General features: G+C 39.6%; 1 long non-coding RNA gene across 1 annotated transcript; it reads left to right on the forward strand.

The window, feature by feature from the left end:
- Positions 1-657: 657 nt before the first annotated feature.
- LOC130606606 (uncharacterized) lies at positions 658-21,605 on the forward strand. The gene is made up of 3 exons (XR_008974025.1): positions 658-884; positions 15,577-15,805; positions 19,466-21,605. It is a non-coding gene; the product is annotated as an uncharacterized LOC130606606 (long non-coding RNA).
- The last annotated feature ends 766 nt before the right edge of the window (positions 21,606-22,371 follow it).

Consider the following 22,371-nt stretch of genomic DNA (forward strand, 5'->3'; position numbering starts at 1 on the left):
GCAGTAGCGGCGGCGCGACCTCCGCTTCGCCGTTCTCGTCTAGGTTGTGTGGGGGAAGGTGCTAATCATGTGGGGATCACATGGGTTGGAAAGGACCTTAAGATCATCCGGTTCCAACCCCCCTACCATGGGCAGAGACACCTTTCATTAGGCCAGGTTGCTTCAAGCCACGTCGAACCTGGCCTTGAGCACTGACGTGGATGGGGCATCCCCAGCCTCTGGGCAACCTGTGCCAGGGTCTCAGCATTCTCAGGCAGGTCATGGCGGTTTGGCCCCACTTGCAAGTTTTTCCACCACGGGTGCGTGAGACCAATGCTTCAGCAGCGGGGGCAAACCTCACAGGAAGCTGCCTGCCTTTGTATTGTGTTCCTTCTACCAGGCCTGCAGTAGCTCAGGCCCCTTCTGTGCACAGTTCACCTCACCTTGGCATAGCCCTAGTGCTCCCGAGTGTAGGCAGTGACAAAATGTGGTAAGCTTGGGGTTTGCTAACTGTCAGAGGTAGGAAGTGTGCATGGCTGGAAAGGGTGCTTTCACCAAGCCCCATGTATCACAGAGGCTTTTCAGATATGCACTGAGCAGTCACTTGGGATGTGCAAACTAAAAGACTGCATAAGATTCGACTGAATGAATGCAGTCTGTAGTCTGGGACATGTGGGATCTAGTCCATGCACAGCTTGAGATCTGGAGTACAGTGCTGTGTTTGCAGGCAGTCACTATCTTAAGCCTCCTCAAAGTGAGGTAGCTTATGCACACCACTTTCAGACCACAAGAAGGGTCTGTGGGTCCCAAATGTGTCAGCGTTTTCCAGCTGCCTTGGTAAAACCTGCAGCTGGTTTTAATTGCGTCCCTCGGTTCTGAGATCATGAGCTCAGAGAAGCTTTCCTGTAAGTGTTCTATGTGGTTGTCCACACTTAAACTGTACCACCTTTAAAATGCAAGTTGCAAGTAATTACAGTTGTCATTAAAGATGGTAGTCGTATTTTCGAGAGAGCTGATAATGAATGTCTTTCTGGTTAATTCCTACTGCTACAGATCTGTTTGCTTCCATGCTGTTTTGACATGGCTAGTGACCTGGTCCAGCAATTTTTTTTCCTTTTATTGGAATCTGGAGTAATTTTGCACTGGAGCAACATGCCAGAATAGATTTGTGATGATTCGGACAGAACTCCAAAGTTTTTTTGCAGTCCTCTTGCTCTCTGGTGCTGTTTTATACCCTACCCCAGAGAACAAGTTGGTGGCAGTAAGGGGTTGCAGACAGTCCTGGAGCTGCTTCATTGATGGCTGTTAAAACTGATTTTAGTCTTTTTATGCTTGCATACATCTGCATTCAACATACTGGTCAACTTATTACCATATTTGTTTGAGGCACCTCTATACAATGCCTCACTACTAGGTTTCTAGCTGCAGCTGTATGAGATCCTATCCCAGCATGTGCTTTGTGGGAAGGCAGAGGTCCAACAAGTTGAAGTTCAGGCATAAAAATTAGGTCACATTTATAGATAGTGCTGTAATGAGGGCTGAGCTTGGTCACAGTAGGGGTGCCAGGCAGGGCTGTGTAAAACAAAAGCTCCGAAGGTGGCCTGAAAGAGAGCTGGAGACAAAAGCCTGGACTTCCAGGCTGTGTTCCAGGCACCTGTGTATGTAGCAGGAAAGCAGGACAAGAGTTGCTTTCCAGGGGTGTAAGCGAGGCCTTGTACAAACACCCAAGTCCCATCTTCTCCTCCCCAATGGTAGTTGTTGTCTTTCTTTCTGAGTGTGTGGGCTGCCAACAGCACTGCAAAGCCAACTGGTAAACATGATTGTGTTTGCCCTCAGTGACTGTTCCTGGCTGTTGCATGTGATGCAGTATGTGTTTCTGCCTGTTTCAGGTGACAGCCTCCTGTCGCATGCCCAGCATGGTGACCTGAGCTTGAAATTAGCAGGAACACTGGGAATTTCCAGGGAGTCATGTTCGCGGACAAAGCCAAATGTGCTGTGCTGTGTGCTCAGAGCACTGATCTTAGTCAGCCTTTTTTTGTTCCCAGGGCTGGGTCCCATCCCTTTCCCACGCACATGCTGTGTGCTCAGCTCCCAGCATGCCCGATTAAAAAAGAAAGTGTGCCTTATCAGAGGAATGTTTTTACTGAGAGGAGCAACTTTAATGCCACTGCAGAGTAGATGTTGCATGTAAGTCATGCAGTGAATGAACATGCTGCATCAGTGAAAGTTTTTAAATAGCATTTACCCAGGCATTTTCTTATCTGTACCCATTTTTATCAATCAGTTGTCTTGAAACAAGATCACAAGGCCCATGTGTTGTTGCAGCAATATTAAATGCAATGCAATTTTACATGGGACCAAATGCTTTACAATCCCAGGAGGCCTACAACTCACTGGAAAATAGCATTAATGGCAATGTAAACGGTGAGAGTGTCTGCAGGAGATGAGTAATGGAATTAGGGATGTGGGAAGGGCTGTGGAGTTGCAAGGCAGCCATCTCCCTGCTCCTTGAGTGGCTGCCCACACCCGGCCCTGCTGAACATTGAGAGGGGGTGTTCTGGTGAGTAAGTGCATATGTATCTTGCTAGGTTCCTGTTACACACGTAAACAGGCAATTCCTTTGTCATATGGATGAGGGCTTGCCTGAAGAAGTGCACATGCAATTGCTAGTCTGCCTTGGTGTGACATGGCTTTTCCTCCTGCTTATTCTAAACCTGTCTTGAGGTGAACCCCCTTTCCCTCATTAGTACTGCAGTGCCTATTTTTTTATATGCTACCTGGCTAATAAAAAAAATTAAATACCATTCAGCAATAATCCTGCAAGCTTTTTGATGTGAACAGTCACCCATCTGCCTGTTAGTAATAGTGTCAATGAACTGGAAAGGCTCCTTGTACTTTTCTTGGTAATAGGTGTGGAAAAATGCAGGAGTCTCCTGAATTAGGGAAGAAGATCTCAGGCTCCTAGCCCAGGATTGTGAGGTGGTGTTTTGGTTTTGTTATGTGTGGGGTTTTTTTCCTTTCACTGAATCAAAAGTGGCCACAAACAATAGTTTTCTCATCACACAGAGGGGATCACTGTGAAGCTGTTGATGCATATGAAGGGTGGGGGATGCTTCATGATTAGGATAATTTAAGTTTTTCTATTTTATTTTTTCCTTCATGGAGGAAGAAAATGATGACAGCAGAAAATGTTTGGAAAACCAGCAGAAGGATCTTTAGCATGAATTAAGATAAGGCAGAGTAGAGAGCAAGGCCGCTGTGCAGGATGTGTCTGTGAGCTGTGGGGGTTGTGGAAGGGCTCTGCTGTGGGCTGAGAGGCATCACATCAGCAACGACTGACCTGAAGTGGAAAAAGATGCTGCCGTTATGAATGTCACTAGTGTGTACCTAGAGGTGCAGCAGCAGCTGGTGAAAATCCATAGGCCAAAAGTGTTGGGACAGGTCACACCTCATCAGAGCAGCTCCCTGTCCCAGCCCCAGCAGCAGCTTGCTAGTGAGTAGAGAGCTTTGCCAGCTCCCTTCCTACCTGTACTGTGAACTGGCCCAGCGAGTGGCTGCTTGCAGAGAGACACCCTACAACTGCCACATTTGGGCTGAGTGGGACCAAATGCCTTGGACGCTGCTGGACCAAATGCCTTGGTACTCTTCTGCTTCATCCAAAGGAAAAGCCAGTATCCACAACTATGAATTTGTTTTGCTCTAAGCTTTGCAATTAAATCTAACTCGGTACATAATTTACATCCCACCTGCCTGTTAAGCTTTCAATATTCCTGCTAGTTTTACTTCTGTACTACCAGAAAAATGGGGTTAAAAATTAAACTGTCTGTGGCTTTACTTACTGGCCATATTGCAGTTTATAAAGTGATTTAGTATCCAAAATGGTGTGAGAGCATATACATAATCCCTCTGTATACCACTGAGTTAAATTGAAGGCTTTAAATTTCTCACATAACCTACTTCTGCATTTCTTTTGGTATCTACAAAGTGGGGATAACTTTTTACTAGGTGGTAAATTGAACTCAATGTAGGAAGTTGTGGCAGTTAGATACATTGTCTAGTGATGGTTACGTAGTGATTTGTACCATTACAATTGACTGGCCATGGTATCAGACAACTTTTCTGTTAATTCAGCCATCTTTAGAAGCATTGCACATATGTAATTTGTGTTATAATTTGTAAGGTTTTAACTCTTTTTAAAGACACGTTTTATTTTAAAAAATAACTTTTTTTTTAAGCTGTGTATGTGTCTATCAGGTGTTATTTGCATTTTTATAGAGGCTCTGGAAAAAGAAAGGATTGAAGTTCTCAGCTTCGCTGCTCTATCAGGTAAAAAGCAATAGATTCATGCAGGGTAGCTTGTGAGGTCTGGTGGCATTTTGTACATTATTCTTTAAAAGTACTTGGAGGCTTTGATGACTTTTCAGAGCCTGCAGCTTGAACTCTTGTGATTTGCATTTGTTCCCTGCAATTTGCAGCTGCAGGCGCTGCACTAGCTTTGTTTAAATATAATGCCAAGTGCCTTTAAAATAGGTATTTGAACTTTGGATTAAGGAGACTACTTGTGTGATATTAAAGGCCTTTTTACTGCACACATCAAATATATAATTTTCAATGCAATCTTCCTGTTAGAAGTTTTGAAAAAGACATTTCTGTATTCTTAGTAACACAAAAAGAGAAGCAGGTCTTTAGAAATGCCTTCTGTGCCATTTTCCTAGTAGCCTCTCCTTCTCTAGGTTTATTTTAAAATGTGATGAATTTGACACATCAGAAATGAGCAGTAAGAGAGGAGTCAAAGTGCTGTTCTGTTTGCAGTTTAGTTGTACTTAATTTGAATTTTTTTGCTACTAATAGTAAAGTTAGGCTGGCAGCACGCTTGCCACTTATCAATGTTGTTACATGAAGTGTGGACGACTGACCAAAATTTGTGTGAATGCTGTGTCTGGCAAGTTTAATCGAAATACTGTGTAGGCAAGAGAAATCTATCACAAGATGTTAGGTTAAATACAGATTTTGTTATGGTGAAATAGAGTTCTACACTGGAAAACAAGTGACATGTAGTGTTTGACTTTGATTCCAAATGCTACACTGTTGGCATATACTGTGAGAGGAAGAAACTGGCCATTGTGCAGTTAATGGAACCCTGTATTCTCTATATTCTGGATAATTATTTATTATGCAATATTTAACATATTTACCCACTGTCTCAAAAGATTTATGAATTAATTTATCATACCAGATTTAATCTTATCTTTTTGAAAGTGAAAATGGGTTAAGAATTTCCCTATTTACTTTGCATTCAGATTCTGATGAATGTTTTCCGCAGTTATTCATGTGAACAAGTTCTTCATTTCTGAAATGCTCAGCTGAGAAAGATAAAAATGCCATGATACTCATTTGCATAATCTTTAATACAGTAACCACCTTGAAAATGCTGTAGGTTTGTAGACTGCAAAAAATGTGGATTAGCTGAGTAAGTAACCTGATTTATGAACATAAGAGCTCTGTGGAATGGCAAATAGTTTGTGAGCAATCTGGAGACTGAGCATGGTCATAGAATTAATTTATTAATAATTTTAAATAAAGAATAAATTCACAGAAATAAAAGTGTCCCATTGAATTACTTAACAGAACAGGGGTTGAAGTGACTTAATAAACTGCTCACAGGGATTAGCTCATGCATCTTCGCTTGTTAGAACAAGTCTTCCAGTGCTACAGCACTTTTAGTTCTATGGTAATTCTTCATTTGCCTGTAGATTAAGGCTGTGATATTTTTACTGCAATTAGGATATAAATTTGAGTAAGTTAATATTGTCAACAGTATCTGTACTAGTGGGCCATCTGTGAATGTTACAGCTTTGCTCACTGTTATTTTCTCGATGCAAAACCCTCCCCACAAAAGATGAGGATGCAGAGCGCAAACACTGTGTGATGCCTGCTTGAGGACATCTTGACTTTTCTGGTAATCTGTCAGTCTCACCTTTTTCTTGTTTGTTTTCCGTATGGAAACTAGGAATTTAAGTGTGAGGTAAACCACAATGTCTTAGCCAACGTCTCTGCTCTGCAGAAATGGAATAGGCAATAATCACCCTAACTGAATTTGAAGATGCTCCCAATCCAAGTGGAGACTGTAGTTAGAGCATGAGATTAGAATTTAGAGAAAAGCTGGGGTTTGTTTTTGTAAAATATATATCAGCACATACAAGCACAAATTCATAGTTTATTTCTACACCCAATGATTTTTAAGAGTCATGTCTGTTGATCCTGAAAAATCCCTGGAGTCCATGTGAGGTGACCAAAAGAAGCAAATCCATAGTGCTTAGCATCAGAGTAATTTTTGTGACATTCCTAAAAAAGATCATCTCTTTTTCAGTAAAAAGTGTCTGTCTACAAGACACAAAAAACCCACACAAAATAATTGGAACTACGTAAGTCATGGACTGGAGTAAAAATGAGTGGGTAACAGTCACAATAGAAGGCACTGCAGAACCTGGGTAAATTATGAGCTAAATGTGAATCAGCGCTATTGCAGTGCTGTGAAACAGGCGTCGCACAAGCAGGAAGCCTTCAAGGCACATGCTGTAATCCCTTCACTTGTCAAAGCTTTGATTAGGCTCAATTTGAGTGCTATGTCTAGCTTTGGGCATTACTTCTGGACTCTCTCCAAACCCCCTGTATCTTTCTCAAGAAGAATTAGAGGATGCTCTGAGGTCTAGGAAGCATGATCTGTGAAGAATGATTGAGAATTTGGGCATAAGGAGGAGAAGGGAGGTGGAGGAGATTTATGCAGAAAAGGAAGAACTGTTGTCTGTTCTCATTGTAGATGAACTCAATTTTCTGAGAAGTAAAGACTATTCTTTATGCACTAACCATAATCCACACATTTTTATTCTTTTTTTTTTCTACAGTAATGACCCGACTAGAAGAATCTGTTTTGTTACTTTCTGTGCTGCACTCAAGTGGGTAATATGTAGAGGAGTTTTGGTACTGGGAAGGTGTTTGTGGTGGTGTTTGCATTTTTTTCTTTCAATGATTGACTACAAATTGGGATGCATGGGTTTTGTTTTCTAGTTTTGGTAGATAAGTCCAAGGACATGAAAGCCACTGCAAGGCGGGAGGGACCATCTCTCTCTGTGTCTGTAACAATGAAGAATAAAAGGATTAACTTTGCAGCAAGGATGATTTAGGTTGTATTACAAAGAGCTTTTTTCAGAGAAGGCCAGCTTCTCACTAGAATAGCTTGCTTTTGAAGGTTCTGAAAAACAGGTTAGACATCTCCCACAGAAGGTCACACGCAACTGATGGTACCAAGAGACAGGAGAGTAGACGAGATGACCTCTCAAGAATTTTTCCAGTTCTGTTTTCTGTGATTGCATCAATTCTATTGTTATTTGTGAAAGGCATGTGCTTTCACACAGAGAAATGAGAATGTGAGGCTGGCTGTACGGGGTCAGATGGTTTAACCCAGCACGCCATCCTCAGTGGGACTTGAAAGTGTGGGGAAGACTCTACTAACAGGCCAGCTACACAGGACGATACTTGTTCTGTAGATGGTTTCTGTGCATATATTTAGTTGCTCTTGGAGATTTCAATTCTATGAATTTGCTCAGTGCTTCTTGAACAAGTCTGGGTGGTTGGTGTTCATGGTAACCTATAAACAGAAGTTACTATGGCTGAATCACCTGTGTGAAGACCCACCTTTCTCTGTTTTGAACCCAGTTCCCTTCTAGCTTCATTTGTTGGTTTTTGGATCTTGTTTTTTGGAGAGACAATAAAGACACATCTCCATTGCCACTAAATACTTTATAGGCCTTTACCTTATTCAGTCTTAAAAATTCCTGTCTCTAGACTCAAGGCTTCTAGCTTACTTACCTATTTCTTATATGGAAGATGATGCTTGGATTCTCCTTGTTTCCCTGTCTGGAACATTTTCACCTCTACATCCTTTCAGATGGAGGGAAAAAAAAAATGCATGCAATATTTAAGATGCTGTCACTCTATAAGAAGCAAAGAGATGTTCTCTGTTTCATTCTCAATTCCTTTTTGAATAAGTGATTTTCTGACTATTGTTGAGCACTAAGCTTATGTTTCCATAATCTGTGTGTCCTAACCTCAGGGTCTCTCTTCCTGAGTAATACCAGTTGACTCACTGTGTATTTGAAATTTGGACAGCTTTATTCTCCTGTGTATCTTTTTATGTTTACCTATATTGAACTTCCTGTGCTGGTTTATTGCCTAAGTGCTAAGTCACATAAGGTCTGTGTATAGTTCTTCATTATGAGTCCTTGCCTTCACTACCATAAAAAATAAAGTAGCACCAGCAACTTTTTCCACCTTGCTGCACCCCTTTTCCAACTTGCTTATAAATACAATGACCAACATGAGTCCCAGGACAGATCTTTATGAGGACTGTTTAGTTCCGTAACTCTTTTAGGTGGTTATATTCACTTTTTTTTGCAAGTTTTATCTGTGTGAGAACATTCATTATTTTTGGTAGGTACTTAGCTTCCTTAATCTTTCTGGATAGATTGTATCAACTGGATTTTCCTTATCCATGTGCTTGTGGGTATAAAAATGCAACAGTAGTAGCAAACAGTGTGGTTCTCTTGTACAAGAGAAACTATTCTTTTCACCACATGCAAATTTGTCAGTTTAATCGCAGTATTACGTTCCTAGTTCTGATGCATAGATTTGCTGTGGAAGAATACAATGATTAGAATACAATGATTTCATCATCTGTGTCTTCATTTTTGGAATACTGGAATCATGAATGGATGTATTTTACCGCTTGAAGAAAGATTTTCAGGAAGAACATTGTTAACAGTGTGCTGCTGAGGATGTCATGTTATACAGTAAAAAATGTGCAAATCCATTTGAATATTTTCAATAGCCATGATTAGTATTTAAGCAAACTAGATATTATTTTTTTTATTATTATTTCAGCACTGTTTAGTGTTGTATTATTGCTGAGATTATTGACAAAAAATGGGGGCAACCTGTTGTAGTGTCTTTTTTATTTCTTACTCTGTAGTTGAATATGGCTCAGCAAACTTGAGAAAGAGGAAAAAGAAAAAGTATCTTTAAGCTGGGGTTATGCTGTCCTAGTCATGTCAAAGTTTGGCAAAAGGGATGAGTTTACTTGCTTGCATTAGGTGGATATAAACAGTCCTTTGCAAATGAGGAATTTTACTAATTACTTCATTGTATGATCAAGCTAAAGATCTCCGGTCCTTTAATGGAGAAAAGACCATAATTAAAAATTTAATGCAAGTTTTGGAGTAATTAAAAATGGTGTATCTGAGTACTTTTCAAAGTTTTTACCCTTCCCCCAATTCCTTCCTTCCTCCAATGCATGTCTGGCATGGGGGTGTGTTGTTTCCTGTTGCAAATATTAAGGGCTGATAAGAACAGGAGATATTGGCTTGATCACCTTTCATCTTCCATGACTGAAAGCAAATGTTTTCTGCAAGATTTTAATTTAAAAAAACAACCCTGCAAGTATCATTTAAATTCCTCTCTTGAAAGGTTCCAAGGAATGTCTTCTCCAGGTAAGGATCTGAGAATGCATATAATTATATCTAATCATTCCACCACTGTCAGATTAGATTGATTTTTAGTCACTTTTTTACAGATTAGATTCAATTCAGGTGCTCAGAGTGAAAGAAGGTGCATTAATCTGCAGTGACGTTTTGTCTCTCCCAATTAGCAAGTTCTAAGAGATGTCAGATAATGCAAGTTTGATGGTATGAAGCATTTCTTTTTTGTCCCATGGATTTAGTAAAGTTAAGGAGGTTCAGGCCTTCAAAGGCAACCATCATCAATTTAAGTATTTGTCCTACAAAAAATACAATTAAAAAAAAAATGGAAATAAAGAATATTCCTGACAGATTTAAAGGCTGGAGACAAATGATAGTGGTTAAATTGAGATTTTGAGGGAGACTTGTAAAAAAAATCTATTTCTGTAATGTAAGCCTGTAGAGTACACATCTCTGTGCAGTCAGAATCTATCAAAATTTTACTTAGTGCATTGACGTTTATAGTACGTGTAAGTTTGCATGTAGTGGTTTCTCTAATGCTGCATAACTGTGTTATCTGGCATGTACGTGTTTCTGTGTAGTGTGGAAGGTCACACACCGATTTCTTCAGACTGCATGTGGTCAGACCACAATTTTAATTATTTTCAAAGCAGTAATACATTAGCATTTCAGAAGTGAACAGTGAAGGATGAAGTATTGAAAAATGAAGTGCAAATAAGTGACATTGCAATGTATGTCTTCTAATTTGGCAGAATTAATGCTGGCAAAGCTTTACTGTAGCTCAAAGTATATGTTTATCTCTTAATTATCACAGTTACTGAATATGCTCATTGCATAATCTGGGGTAGCAGTAATTGAGTCCATTACTGTAGATAAACAATTGCCAATTTATAGTACTTTAGAAGAAAAATCATGACTGTAAACAGATGTTGCAAAAACTAAAATATTGATACTATCATACTTTTACTATGATGAAATCTTAAATGATTTTCTTAATGTGCAGTCTGCCAATGCTTGTTGAAAATTGCCAATATTTGCTCTTTATTTCTTGGAGAAAAGAGGCTACTCCAATTCTACTAAAATATTTTTTCCTTTTCACACTTGCCTTAATTTTTGGATGAGCTATTAATTTTTTTTTTTTGTTTGTTTGTTTAAATTCGGTATTAGCTAATGTCAAGAAGCCAGTTCTTTTTAATGACTTAAGAAGATTGGCTTTTGATTAAATGAGAGCAATATGGGATATAATTTTAACTGATGGAGCAATGATGATTTTGTAGGCGGGTAGGCACTTTTCAATCTCCTACTTAAAAAGATATAATAAGTTCATCCTTTTTCAGGAATGTTTGCATAAATCCCAATTTAGTATTAAAACTAATAAAAAACCAACCTGGTAGGAGTTCAGTATTAATACCAGCAACTACTTTGAACAGCACGGTGAGATGTAGGGGTTTTCCTGAAGATCAGAATCCCTTGTAATTTTTAGGTTTAATTCTTTCTATCTTGCCAAGATGTTAACCTGCCTAATCCCCCAAAAGTGGTCAATATCCACTATCCCACTTTCACAGAGCTCTTAACTGATTGTTTAAAATTGTACCATAGGTTGGAAAGAGGGAATTTTGCTACATCTGAAGCAATCTATATAAGAAATATGTTTAGTTGGGTGGGGCTTTTGTTTGCTTGGTTGGTTTTGGTTTGGTTTTTTGGTTTTTCTTTTTTTTGCTTTCCTTTATTAGTGATTATGAATTATCCAGTGCCTTAAAATACGTAACTACAGGACCCAACTTCTGCATCAGCTGTGACATCATATCAGACATCAATTGTCTGAACAGTTTCTGTTTGGATGAAGCAAGGCCTGGGCTGATTCTTCTTGAAAGCAGAGGAAAACTCGCCATTTACCATAGCAAGAGCTAGAATTTCTCCTGAAACAGGAGTTCCTTCATATACTCAAGAAGACTATGTGACTGTAAAATTGGAATTAGAACCTCTAATGTCTTATGAGAATGAGGTTGCAACCTGTATGAAAGCCTTTCCGCCTTCTAACTGCCCCCTTGCTTTGTTAGCTTACGTCTTATCATGTGCTATACAGCACTGATAGGTTGGATTTTAATATATATGAACATAAATTTTAATATTTGTGCAACTGGAAGTCACACACACAGACATACATACATATAAAAATGAGATAAAACTATACGCATACAGAGAAGTGTGTGTGTGAGTGTATGTAAAAAGCACTTCAGAGGGCTTTGCTACTATCATTAAAGTTTTGCTATAGAGTGTAATGAGAGTGAGAACATGCCCTCTGTTATGCAGAATTATTCTCCCAGTCTCAAGGGGCAATTTTGTATCTTATGTCTGCAAAATGAAACTGATCTCACAAATACTTAGCCCAGAAGTGTTCATTTAATCTTGGAAGTAGTCCCACTGAATTTAATGAGCCCTTAGATGGTAAATTCTTTGGGGCTCTTATTTTCCTTTGTGCCTTATTCAGTGCTAAGCGCAATCTCCATTAGCTCTTACATTAACATCTACTGTTACTTACAGCACAAGGCTTTTACTTTTTGGCTTGAAAATGCTAATTCAAACACATAGGCAGAAAAACTCTGAGGCAAAAGACAACAATTAAATTAGAATTATTCCAAAATTACATTTGAGGAATCTGAATTGGCTTTGTGAAATTTCAGAAGCTGCATTTCTGAGTGCTGCTGCAGGGGTTGTCTGATTCGGCCTTAACTGGAAAAAAGACTTTTACAGCCATTGGGATCTTTGAGAGGACTTCAGTTAGTAAACTCACCAGCCTACAGATGGATGCTGATAGTCAAGGTAACTCTGGCTTCTGTGTGTCTGGGAGTAAGTGTAGAAAACCACAGCTTTTGTTAACTCCAATGCTGACAGCCAAAGGTATCTGACAGTTGCCCATCGGGATCCTCTCAAAATCCATTCCAGTTAACAGCATTTTTCCAACTGACTGCACCAGCCTCGGATGAGCCTCCTCTTCTGCATGCTTCTCAAATCACATGCCTAAAATAAGCTTCCTGGAGGCTGGATTTGCTCAGTAGAATTAATGTGGTCTGACTATATATTTATGATTAAGTTACATGTAAAGCACAAGCTCGTTTTAGATAATTGACACACCATTTTTTTCTTCCCAGATGGTTTCAATCTTTAGCTTCAGAGCAGAGGATAATTTAACCTTGCCAGCAGAGAATTTCTAGATTTTATAAGTTTATAAACTTTGTAAGCTTTCTGATTTTGTTAGAACAGCATTTCTATTCCAGTGGTGTAAAACAATGTCCCATGCTGGCCAGAGCTCAGTATGAGGGTTACAGTGCATGACCATAGTCCTTAGCAGCATGCTTGGAAAGAGTTAATGGAAAATTGTGTAGGTTTCTTAGGTATTTTTATCTTGAGGGGTTACTTTGCTAGCATCAATTCATTTTCTCTTTGGGGAAAAGAAGAGGGGTAGAAAATGGGAGGAAGAGGGAGCAGTAATAAATACAAATGTAGGCAATAAATCCAAACTATTCTATCATTGCTATGAGAAAATTAGGTGAGACAAGTTGATTTGTGTATTGGTTTTCACTTTAAAACCATATTTGAAAGGCACATTAGCTACTGCATTGGTTTTCATGTTAAAAAATGGTATTCTGGCTCAGCAGTGCTGTCAAGAAGTACAATATGTCCCACCTCATTAAGTATCATCTTTTTCCTCTCCATCTGTCTAGAACAGCAGGAAAACTAGTTTTCAAATAGAAAAATAATCAGTTTTATACATTTCCTTTCTTCACCTCTGTATCTGTATTCATCTAAAAATTCAATCAGATTTCCAGGGAAGTGCTTCTAGAACTACAATTCTAATAAAGGTGCCGTTCAGAACATCAGGGTCTGTTGTTTGGGGTTCAGTAAGGTGAGCAACTATGAGAGGACCCCCCCCCCCAAAAATACATTGGACACATGAGGAAAGGAAAACCTGCGTGTTTAATAGAAATATAAACTGTGGTTGTTTGACATCACAGCTAGAAGAAATTTAAGAAGGGGGACATTTCCTTTTCTGTTTGAATACATGACCAAGTGTTCATCACTCTTTCAGTGTTAGAAGCAGTGGAGCACTTTGTGCCTGAATGCATGATTTATATGGAAGTAAATAACTGTGTCATATATAGGAGAAATGCCTTGGAGATTATCTGACTCATGACAGACAGTACTGTTCAGTTTAAGGGCCTGATCCGCTACAACAAAGTGTAATACTTGCCACTTGCTTAGCTGAGCAGACAACAGCAAGCTCCAGATGCTGGCTTTACTGCTGAAACTAAGAGAAAAACAGCTTCAAAAGCCAGGAAGAAAAGGCAACAGCAAAACCATCAAAACATTGCCTGTGCTTTCAGGTAATTGCATTCATCACCATTCAGTTTTTGGGAATCCCGGCATTCTTCAGGTTAAAGTGATTCCCCTCAAGGGACTTGTATCAATGGCATCTCCTTATTCTTTACAGCAGCCACTCAGAGGTGCTGCAAGATACCAATTTTAAGCCTGTATTGTCTTTCTGAAGAATACTCCCAAAGACTGAATGAGGTGCTCTGATTAAACCTTTTTCTTTCAGAGGCCTCAGAGCAGACTGATAACTGTTCAACTAGTTGGAGTACTGATAATGAATGAATAAAACTGTTAACTTCAAAAGGTCACTACTTTGCAAAGTCAGAGAGTAGCTATGGGCAGGAGTTGGCAGCACACAAGGTTGGAGTCCCACATCAGAGGTTGGGTAGAAAATTGTATTTTGTAGCTGAGATAATACCAGAGGATGTGTAACTGTGTGAATACATATTGTTTGCAATACAAAAAGCCGTTTTTAAAAAGTAAATAAATACAGGTTTAGAAAAAGGCAAATAGGCTAGCATAATTTATTACCTGCATTCTAAAATGTTTACATCATTAATTCTACTGTAGACACAAAAGGTAAGAGACCCCAGTGTGTCACAAAAGAAATAAGCATGCAAATCCATTTCAAGCCACAGACATCAGTTACCAATTTGCCACTAGGTGATGTTTAACAATCTGAGAGTAATGAAAGGAATTTTCAGGGAGAATAATTTAGTGTTCTGGGATATGCATGTGCTGAGGATGATGTCATACCCTGAAAGAATAACTATGCAAACCATAAATAGTCTTTCAGCTAGAGAGACTTAACACTTACTTTGCAAGACAGAGTGTTTCTTTGAAGAAAACACTTTTCTCTTTATCCAAAGATCTTCTTTTTATCCAAATAAGGATATTTCAAATCATAAAGCAAGTTTTACTGTTAAAAAATGTTCTAAACCGTAGTATGCTCTAGTGAAAAGTGAGACACATGTAACAAAATAGGAGCACAACTTAATAATGAAGCACAGGAATGGGAAGGGAGGCAAGACGTTGAATCCTTTTAGCACTATGTCACCGACTTGCATTGCAGCCTGAGGCAAGACCCTGGTCTGCCTCCCAAAAAGAAGGGTAACCTTACTTATGTTACAGGGTCACATGAAGTTTAGTTAGCATACTGTGTGGTGTCTCTTGGCCTTGGTGTAAGTGAAGCTGTTTGTCTATCAACAATGGGACCGAGACAGTTGTATCAGCAAAAGCATAGAGAACCTCAGGCTAAGAGTACATCCTACTCTTAGGATGTTGGATGTACATGTTTACTCACCTAAAGCTTGCACTGACCACAGTGCCAGTGTTCCCAATATTTAATAATACTGAGATCTTATGTACCTTCAGAGAAGTAGAAAAAAGCAAGATGTTCTTGTAAAGATGCAAATGTAAACCAGCATTTTGGAAATTATGATATTGTGCTTACTCTTGGCTCTGATGAACTGATTAGCCTCAGGATTAGTACCAGGTAACTGGAATGCAGTTTATAACCCCAAGCAGGTACTATATTACCTTCCACACCCACTGCCACCAACTGTGTTTTGCTGGTGACTTCATCAGACTGTCAGATTCACACAAAGGTCGCTGGACTTTGAAAGTTTAAAAAGGAAACATCACATTCTTGCCCTGTCTTTGACATTCTGCCATTGTCTCTTTTCCATAGCAAGCTTCAAGATCCCACTGGAACTTGTGGTATTTGGACATTGTATTAAGTACTTTATCTAAGGTCTGTGGAAATACCTACTTACTGAGCTCTGCTCACACACATCTGCTGCTCGCTTACAGTGGAAATCTCATAGACTTTTCCCTTTTGCATCATGGGAAACCATCTCAGAAATGGCACTCTGGAGAGTTAAACCTCTTTTTTTAGAAAAGACTGGAGGAAAAGAAAGGTATGAAAATAGAGTAATACAAAATTAAATACATGAATTTGATGATGCTGTGCTGGTTCTAGACTATATGCCATCTTTTTCTCATCTCCTCTTAAGTGTATAGCTCATTGCTCGCACAGTCTCCATGCTTGTTACATTCGATGAAATAATCTTTCTGTACTACCCACCTGTGCTAGGATATCTGAGTATATATACAAAAAATAATGAGGCTTATTTTTAATTTAACAACATAATATTTGGGTGGGGATGGGAGAAAAGGAGGGGAGGTTTCTGTGGCTGCACTGTGTAATAGGGATAAAAACATAATCTTTCTCGTAGATGTACAAAATTACTCTCCAAGTAGAACTGTTTGCACTGCATAAAGGAAGAATTAAAAAATGCAGGCAAACTGTGAGGTGGGAAGGAGATCAACAATACAGGCAGATCTTGCTTATTTTGTCTGTTCCAAGCAGCACTGCTTTGGCTGTGGCAGCTGCTGTAGCTCTAGGGCTGAAACAGCAGCTGCCAAGTACTACCTGGAGGTGCTGGAATTTTTTTCCTCTAATCCCTCCATGCTGGGCTCCTGCTCAGCCACAGTGTACTTGGTTATGGTGCAGGATTTAGGAATTGGGCAATAAGCATTAAAACAGCTCCAGACAGAGATTTTTATCCACCTTGTCTAAAAACAGTGCAACCCTGGAAGAAAGGCAGTGAATGTACTACTATCAAAAATCACTGCTGTGCAGCAAGATAGAAGGAAACTTGTTAGTATGCCCCTATTACTCAAATGTATTCTGGGTGATGCATTTCATGTTTGCATATACTTTGAGATTGTGGGATAGAAGGATTTAAGAATAAGAACGGAGCTGTTAGAATGGTCAGACGATTTCCTAATGCTTGAAAATTGTTAGCAAATAAGTCTGAGTGATGGATTATTCCTTGATTTTAAAGAAAGCCTCTTTATACTTTGGATAAATTATTTGACACACACACAGACACCCTCCATGCTGTCCCCTGGATCCAGAAATCAAAACCCTAGTAAAAGTATGTGAATTCCTATGGTCTGGGCCAGATCATAAGGGAGAAACTGAATGAAGACATAGAGGTGATACTTGCCTGTTGCTTTTGCCAGCCACTTGCATGTCTACAAAACTCACCTGCAGCAATTATGTACAGTACATTTCAATTAAGCCCATACTTAAGGAGAGACCTAGCTGAAGATGACCTTCAGGACTATTGCTTCTGTGGACTTCTGCAAATTGCAGAAAATAAGTGAACTGCAAATCACCTTTGTACCGAAAAGAGAAATTGACCCGAGTTCAGCTGGAAGCTGGGGAGGTGCCACCATGTATTTGTAGTGGGCCTTGTAATCTTTTCCTGGGTACCCACTTTGGCAGGTGTCAGAGAGAGGATATGAAGCTAGACAGACCTTTGGTCTGACCAAAATCATCCCTTTGTGCAGGCATGGCTTGTTTGCAGTGTCATTGGGGTAAACCGTAGATGTAATTACATCATTGAACTGCAGTTTGTGTTGGCCATTTTAAAACCTTAATTGGGCAATAAAACTGGAATCTAGATTATGGGTGGAGTCCTCCGACTGGAAATAATGGCAATCAACACACACTTCATGGTAGGGACTAATGGGAAAGGCTTGTTCTACCTGAAAAGTGACTGGTAATTAGTGTATTTTCATCACATCAGTCCACTTCCTTTACCTGCCAGTAATTTCTTCTGATGCTTGTAACTAAAAAGAAATGTTCCTGCTTTCTTCTGCTGCTTATTCTTCACAAGCCATGTATATAACAAATAGTGCTGTTCTAACACAATTGTTTATTAAGTTCCAACCACCGCCTCCATTAGAAACCTGCTGAAGGCAAATGGACTACACAGTTGTCACTGAAGGCATAATTTAATGATGCAGTGTATCTCTACACTGATGAATTCAGCCTTTTTACTGTGGTTAGTCTATGATGCGTGGAGCAGAAGGTACCTTTGTTTTGCAGACCTGTCTGTGGGAAGCCCTCTTTCTCTCCTTTGCTCTTCTGTATATGATAGACAGAGCCTATTTATTAAAGGAGCCTTAGAGGTACAAAACTGAAACCCTTGGATGCCATTTTTACAGTTCCTTTTCAGAAGGTACTTTGTCCTCCAAGCAATTGGTTTCCAAGTGGCCTCTGGCACCCCATAAAAAAATTGCCTTGTTTCACATTTGGCAACAAATTATATTGCTGACCCAGTGCGTTAACAGCAATGGTAAATAATGAAGGATAGATGGAAGGCTAGATTTGGGTGAGAAATTTGTGACAGGCTTTTATGTGAAAACATTTAGTATCTGCTTTCACTTTAATAGCTTATTGTTTTTAAGTCGGTGACAAAAACATCCTGCAGAAATAGGAACACTGGGATCCCATCTGCAGAGAGAACGATGTTAGACAGAACTTACTATCATGTAGACGTGACAGTTTATCAGGCAAACATATTAGTTGCCAGTTTTACTGTTATTTTTAAGACTGCTTGAGAAAAGTTGCTTTAACTAGGTTTATGAACTTTCAAATGGATACATAAAATTGTATCTTGTCTTTGCTTATCCATAACATAAAGCTACTCTGGTAAAAATAGAGACTTCATCTTTCAGAGGTTTACTGCACCTTTATGTTGCCCTCAGGCCGTTTCTATTTTTCTTGGGAGAAAGCTCATTCATATTTCCTCCAGAATGAGACCAGTCACTTTCACTCTGTAAAGGCTAGAGCTGTTTGTGATAAATACTCAGTCCTTGTGGTCACGTCTATTTGACTAAAGTGTAACAGTTATTTCTCTCTTGTGATTTAAGCATCCACATTTTGTAGCTGTGAATTAAGTATTTTGTAATATATTGATTTGTCATATATTGAACCACATCATTGCTGAGACAGAAGTATCCTAGAAACACAGCACTTTTCTTTTTTTTCTGTAACAGAATTTAGAATAACTATCAAAACAAATTATGACAAATTATGACATATGGAATAACAACAGGCTGTGTAAGAATTATGAATATGCTCCAGGTTTAATGTAGATGGAAATAGAAACACTTTCATACCTGCCAAAGCCTTTTACCAACATTTTGAAAACTGGTGTTTACATTCTTTGAAATGTTTATATCTAGAAGCAAAATCCTTCCTTGGCAAACTGAGTTTAAACCATCTTGGACCTCTGACAACCAAACTGACGAATCTCTTTATGCTCTGATGTTGTTCTAAAGCTTGTTTTGAATAGGAGAGTTAACAGAAGTTAAAATTAAGGAATGGGATTTAAGAAACTAGCTTCTGATGAAGAAGCCTCCAGTGGTTTGCTCCATATGCCCAATAAGATAGATAAGTATAGTTAGCAGTCAAGATGCCTTTTAGGAATACTGAAAAAAAGAAAGTGCAAGAGCATCAACAGCATTCTCTTTTACCAAACCCTTTCTCTAAGATTTGTGGTCTCCTGCCATTCCTGACCCTTCTATAGTACAATAGTGCAGCATAGATAGCGTTAGTACAGTAGTACAGTGTGGCTGCGATTACAGCTTGCATTTGGTACCAAATGACCCAATAACTGTTTGGTTGTCAAACTCACATGGTATCCGTAGGGTAAGGGTTACCCAGTCCAGTTTTTCTGGTCCAGTCTTGCTGTTTCTCTGTCCTTAAACTTTCTCCACAGATACAGGACAGCATCCTAGTTGCAGTCCAATACAGGGGAAGGAATGGGGTAAAGGAGGACTCTTCTCCCTCTTACTCCTCTCCAGCAAAGGAGTAAAGCAGAAAAGAGCTGTGCAGTTGTGGGCTCAGGGAGCATCCCTGGGAAGTGAAAGCGCTGGAACCCTTGTACCCTGGCAGATGAGAAGGTGCTCTACCTTTCCCTCCAGGGTACCAGTAGAGAGTCCAGCTGTTTCTTTCTCCCACCCTTACAAGTGAGGTGAGATCAGATGAGCTGGGGGTTAGGCTCAGGTTCATCAAAGACAGTCAAGTTCTCGTGGTTCTCTCTCTTTCTTACTTGCCATATCCTCAAAGGGTATTTTTGTTGTTATTAAGAACAATTCTCCCAGTACAGCTGCACCTCTCTTGGATCAAACAGTGGTATAGCGAGGAGTTAGAGAGACTACCTGCTCCTGTTTGCTCGTTTTGAGCAAACAAGCTTTACCCATCTTTATTCATTGCACGTCACCAGAACAAATGGAGGGCATAAAGTGCTTTGCTCTTGCCCAGGCTGGTTTAAAAAAAAAGCTGCATTTAATAGAGAGAAGTCTTGGATTCTGGAATAGAAGCCGTGTATGACTACCTCTCAGATGACACTCCAATTCAGGAGAAGTGGTGAAAGGACATCTGTTGGCAAATTGCCTTTCTGGGTTATTGAGAGCAGCAAGTTGAAAAACAGAAGAGATATGTGGGATCCCAGCTGACCATAAGAAATCAAATTGTGCTCTTTAAAAGAAAACTGATTACCAGACATATTAAGCTTTAATCTTATTTGCAGTTAGATGCCCCAAAGAGAATGCTTTGTTGGAGACCTTCCAAGAACAGCTATTGCAGACAGCTTGTAAAACAAAGACAATGTGATGGAAAAAAATGCAAATACAGCTCAACATTTGCTGTAATAAAGTTAGTTTATGACACCCTTTGTAACAACCTCAACAATAAAGGCCAATTTCTTCATTGGCAATTAGCTCTGGTGGGACAGACGCTTCCCCAAAGTTGACGTGAAGACAATATTTACATATCTCTTTCTTTTTACAAAGCAGATTGTATCTGGCTTGTATGTATACTTTTTATTTCTGAGGTTTTCTTTTAAAAACACCATTTAAATACTGAGTGTAAAATGACCTCCACCAAGGTACTGCTTGTTTGCATTCAGTTCAGATGGGATGTTGCTTCATATTCCGGTGCAGCAAACTGCCAAACCGTGACACAGTGACCTGCTTCAGCTGGGGAATGTTTTAATCCCAGTTCTGTGAGGATTCTTTGGCAAGGCTGCTGCTGGCTGTTGTCCTCACGGCCCTAAGCCATGTTGCTGACATGAATGATGGTGACACATACTCTGTCTGTGGGATCTGGCCCCTAGTGCCTCTGTTTACCTTGCAGGTAGCCTGAACTTCAGTTCCTCATCTGCCCAAAGCCTGGCAGCTTTGGCATTTGTCCTGGCCAGTTCATCTCCCTGCAGCTGTAAGTGGGCCGCTGGTGTAGGAGAGAGACTGCACCCATGAGTGCCTGCTACAGTAAAAATTACACAGGAGGTTTTCCCTCTCCAGGCACTATTTTCCCCTGACCTGGCATTTTGCAAGGTTCTGGGAACATCAGAGGGGTGGCACGGTTTGGACAAATGTGTAACCAAAGCAAGAAAAATCCTTTATTTTCCCCTTTCTCCCCTCCAGGACAATCAGAAGGATAGCATTGACCGTAATTACAAACCATCCAAAGATTTAAAAAATCTATTTATTTGTTGCCATGACTTGAAGATGTATGTATTTTAAAAGATTCCTCCAATAATAATTTTACGAAGTTGACTTAGTAGTGCTCCACAAGCCATAAACCTGAATCTCAATGTACTTCTCCTAATACACATGCCATAAACTTGGTCCTTAAATTATAGACTACATTTTTGAATGTACACTTACTCCAAAATTACTTTTTTTTTTTTCCTACATGGTTTAGTGAGTTCATATCACTTCTGAAAGTGTCTTTGGCTGTATCTAGATGTCTCACGCTGACTTCTTCTTTTCATGAAACTGATAACATTTTTGCTAAGTGAGTTTCCTAGACTCGGTTGCAATGCAATATAATAGATAATCGAGGTGTCATAAAGACATTCCACCAGAGGGGTTTGGGATACATTCTACGGCATCATCAATCATAACGGAACAAGCTTTAAGCTGCTTGCATACAGTGAACTGCTTGCAAACAATAGATCATTCTTGCTAAAACTTTTTAGCGTAAATTGAAACCATGCATTTTTGGCATAAGGAAGCCCGATACTTCTCATATTATTTGCCTGTGTATAAACACACACGTATTCAATCCCCAGCCTATAAATGCTAAATGAAGGTAGCTCTATGGTTCCTGCAGTGGTGTGCATTACCTCTCCTGGGGAAGATGCCTGTCACAGTACACAGTCTCTGGTGAGTGTATCAGCTGAGCAGCGCAGCGAAGCTCAAACATTTAAGTTGTTTAAGCACACAAGGAATCCCATTCAGCTCGTTGGAGATGAACGTATGCATGAGTCCTGTACCGGGCAAAGAATGCCTCCTTGTTCTACTGTTTATGCACTGGCTACCTTGGTATTTTTACATATGTGTTTACTCTGTCACCTGACTACAATTTTAAGCATTTTTCAAACTGTTTTTTATTTCAACTATTTCAGTCAACATTAGTCAAAGGCACTTTTAGTCTAATCCTCAGCTTACCCTAGCCAGATGTCTCCTCTCCACAGAGTCCATCCTGCACTTTTTGACTCTTCCCAGCAAGGGGACAACAGGTAGATGGAGTCCAAGCACAAGCACCATGCTGCTACCTGCACTCTCCTGCCTAAAAAAAACTGAGACTGAAACAGCTTCGTTAATGCTTGCAAAAGTA

The sequence above is a fragment of the Pezoporus wallicus genome, unplaced genomic scaffold (genome assembly GCF_028554395.1).
Source record: "Pezoporus wallicus isolate ANWC-B61680 ecotype Strahan unplaced genomic scaffold, APGP_CSIRO_Pwel_v1 contig_749, whole genome shotgun sequence".
In the NCBI taxonomy this organism is placed as follows: domain Eukaryota; kingdom Metazoa; phylum Chordata; class Aves; order Psittaciformes; family Psittacidae; genus Pezoporus; species Pezoporus wallicus.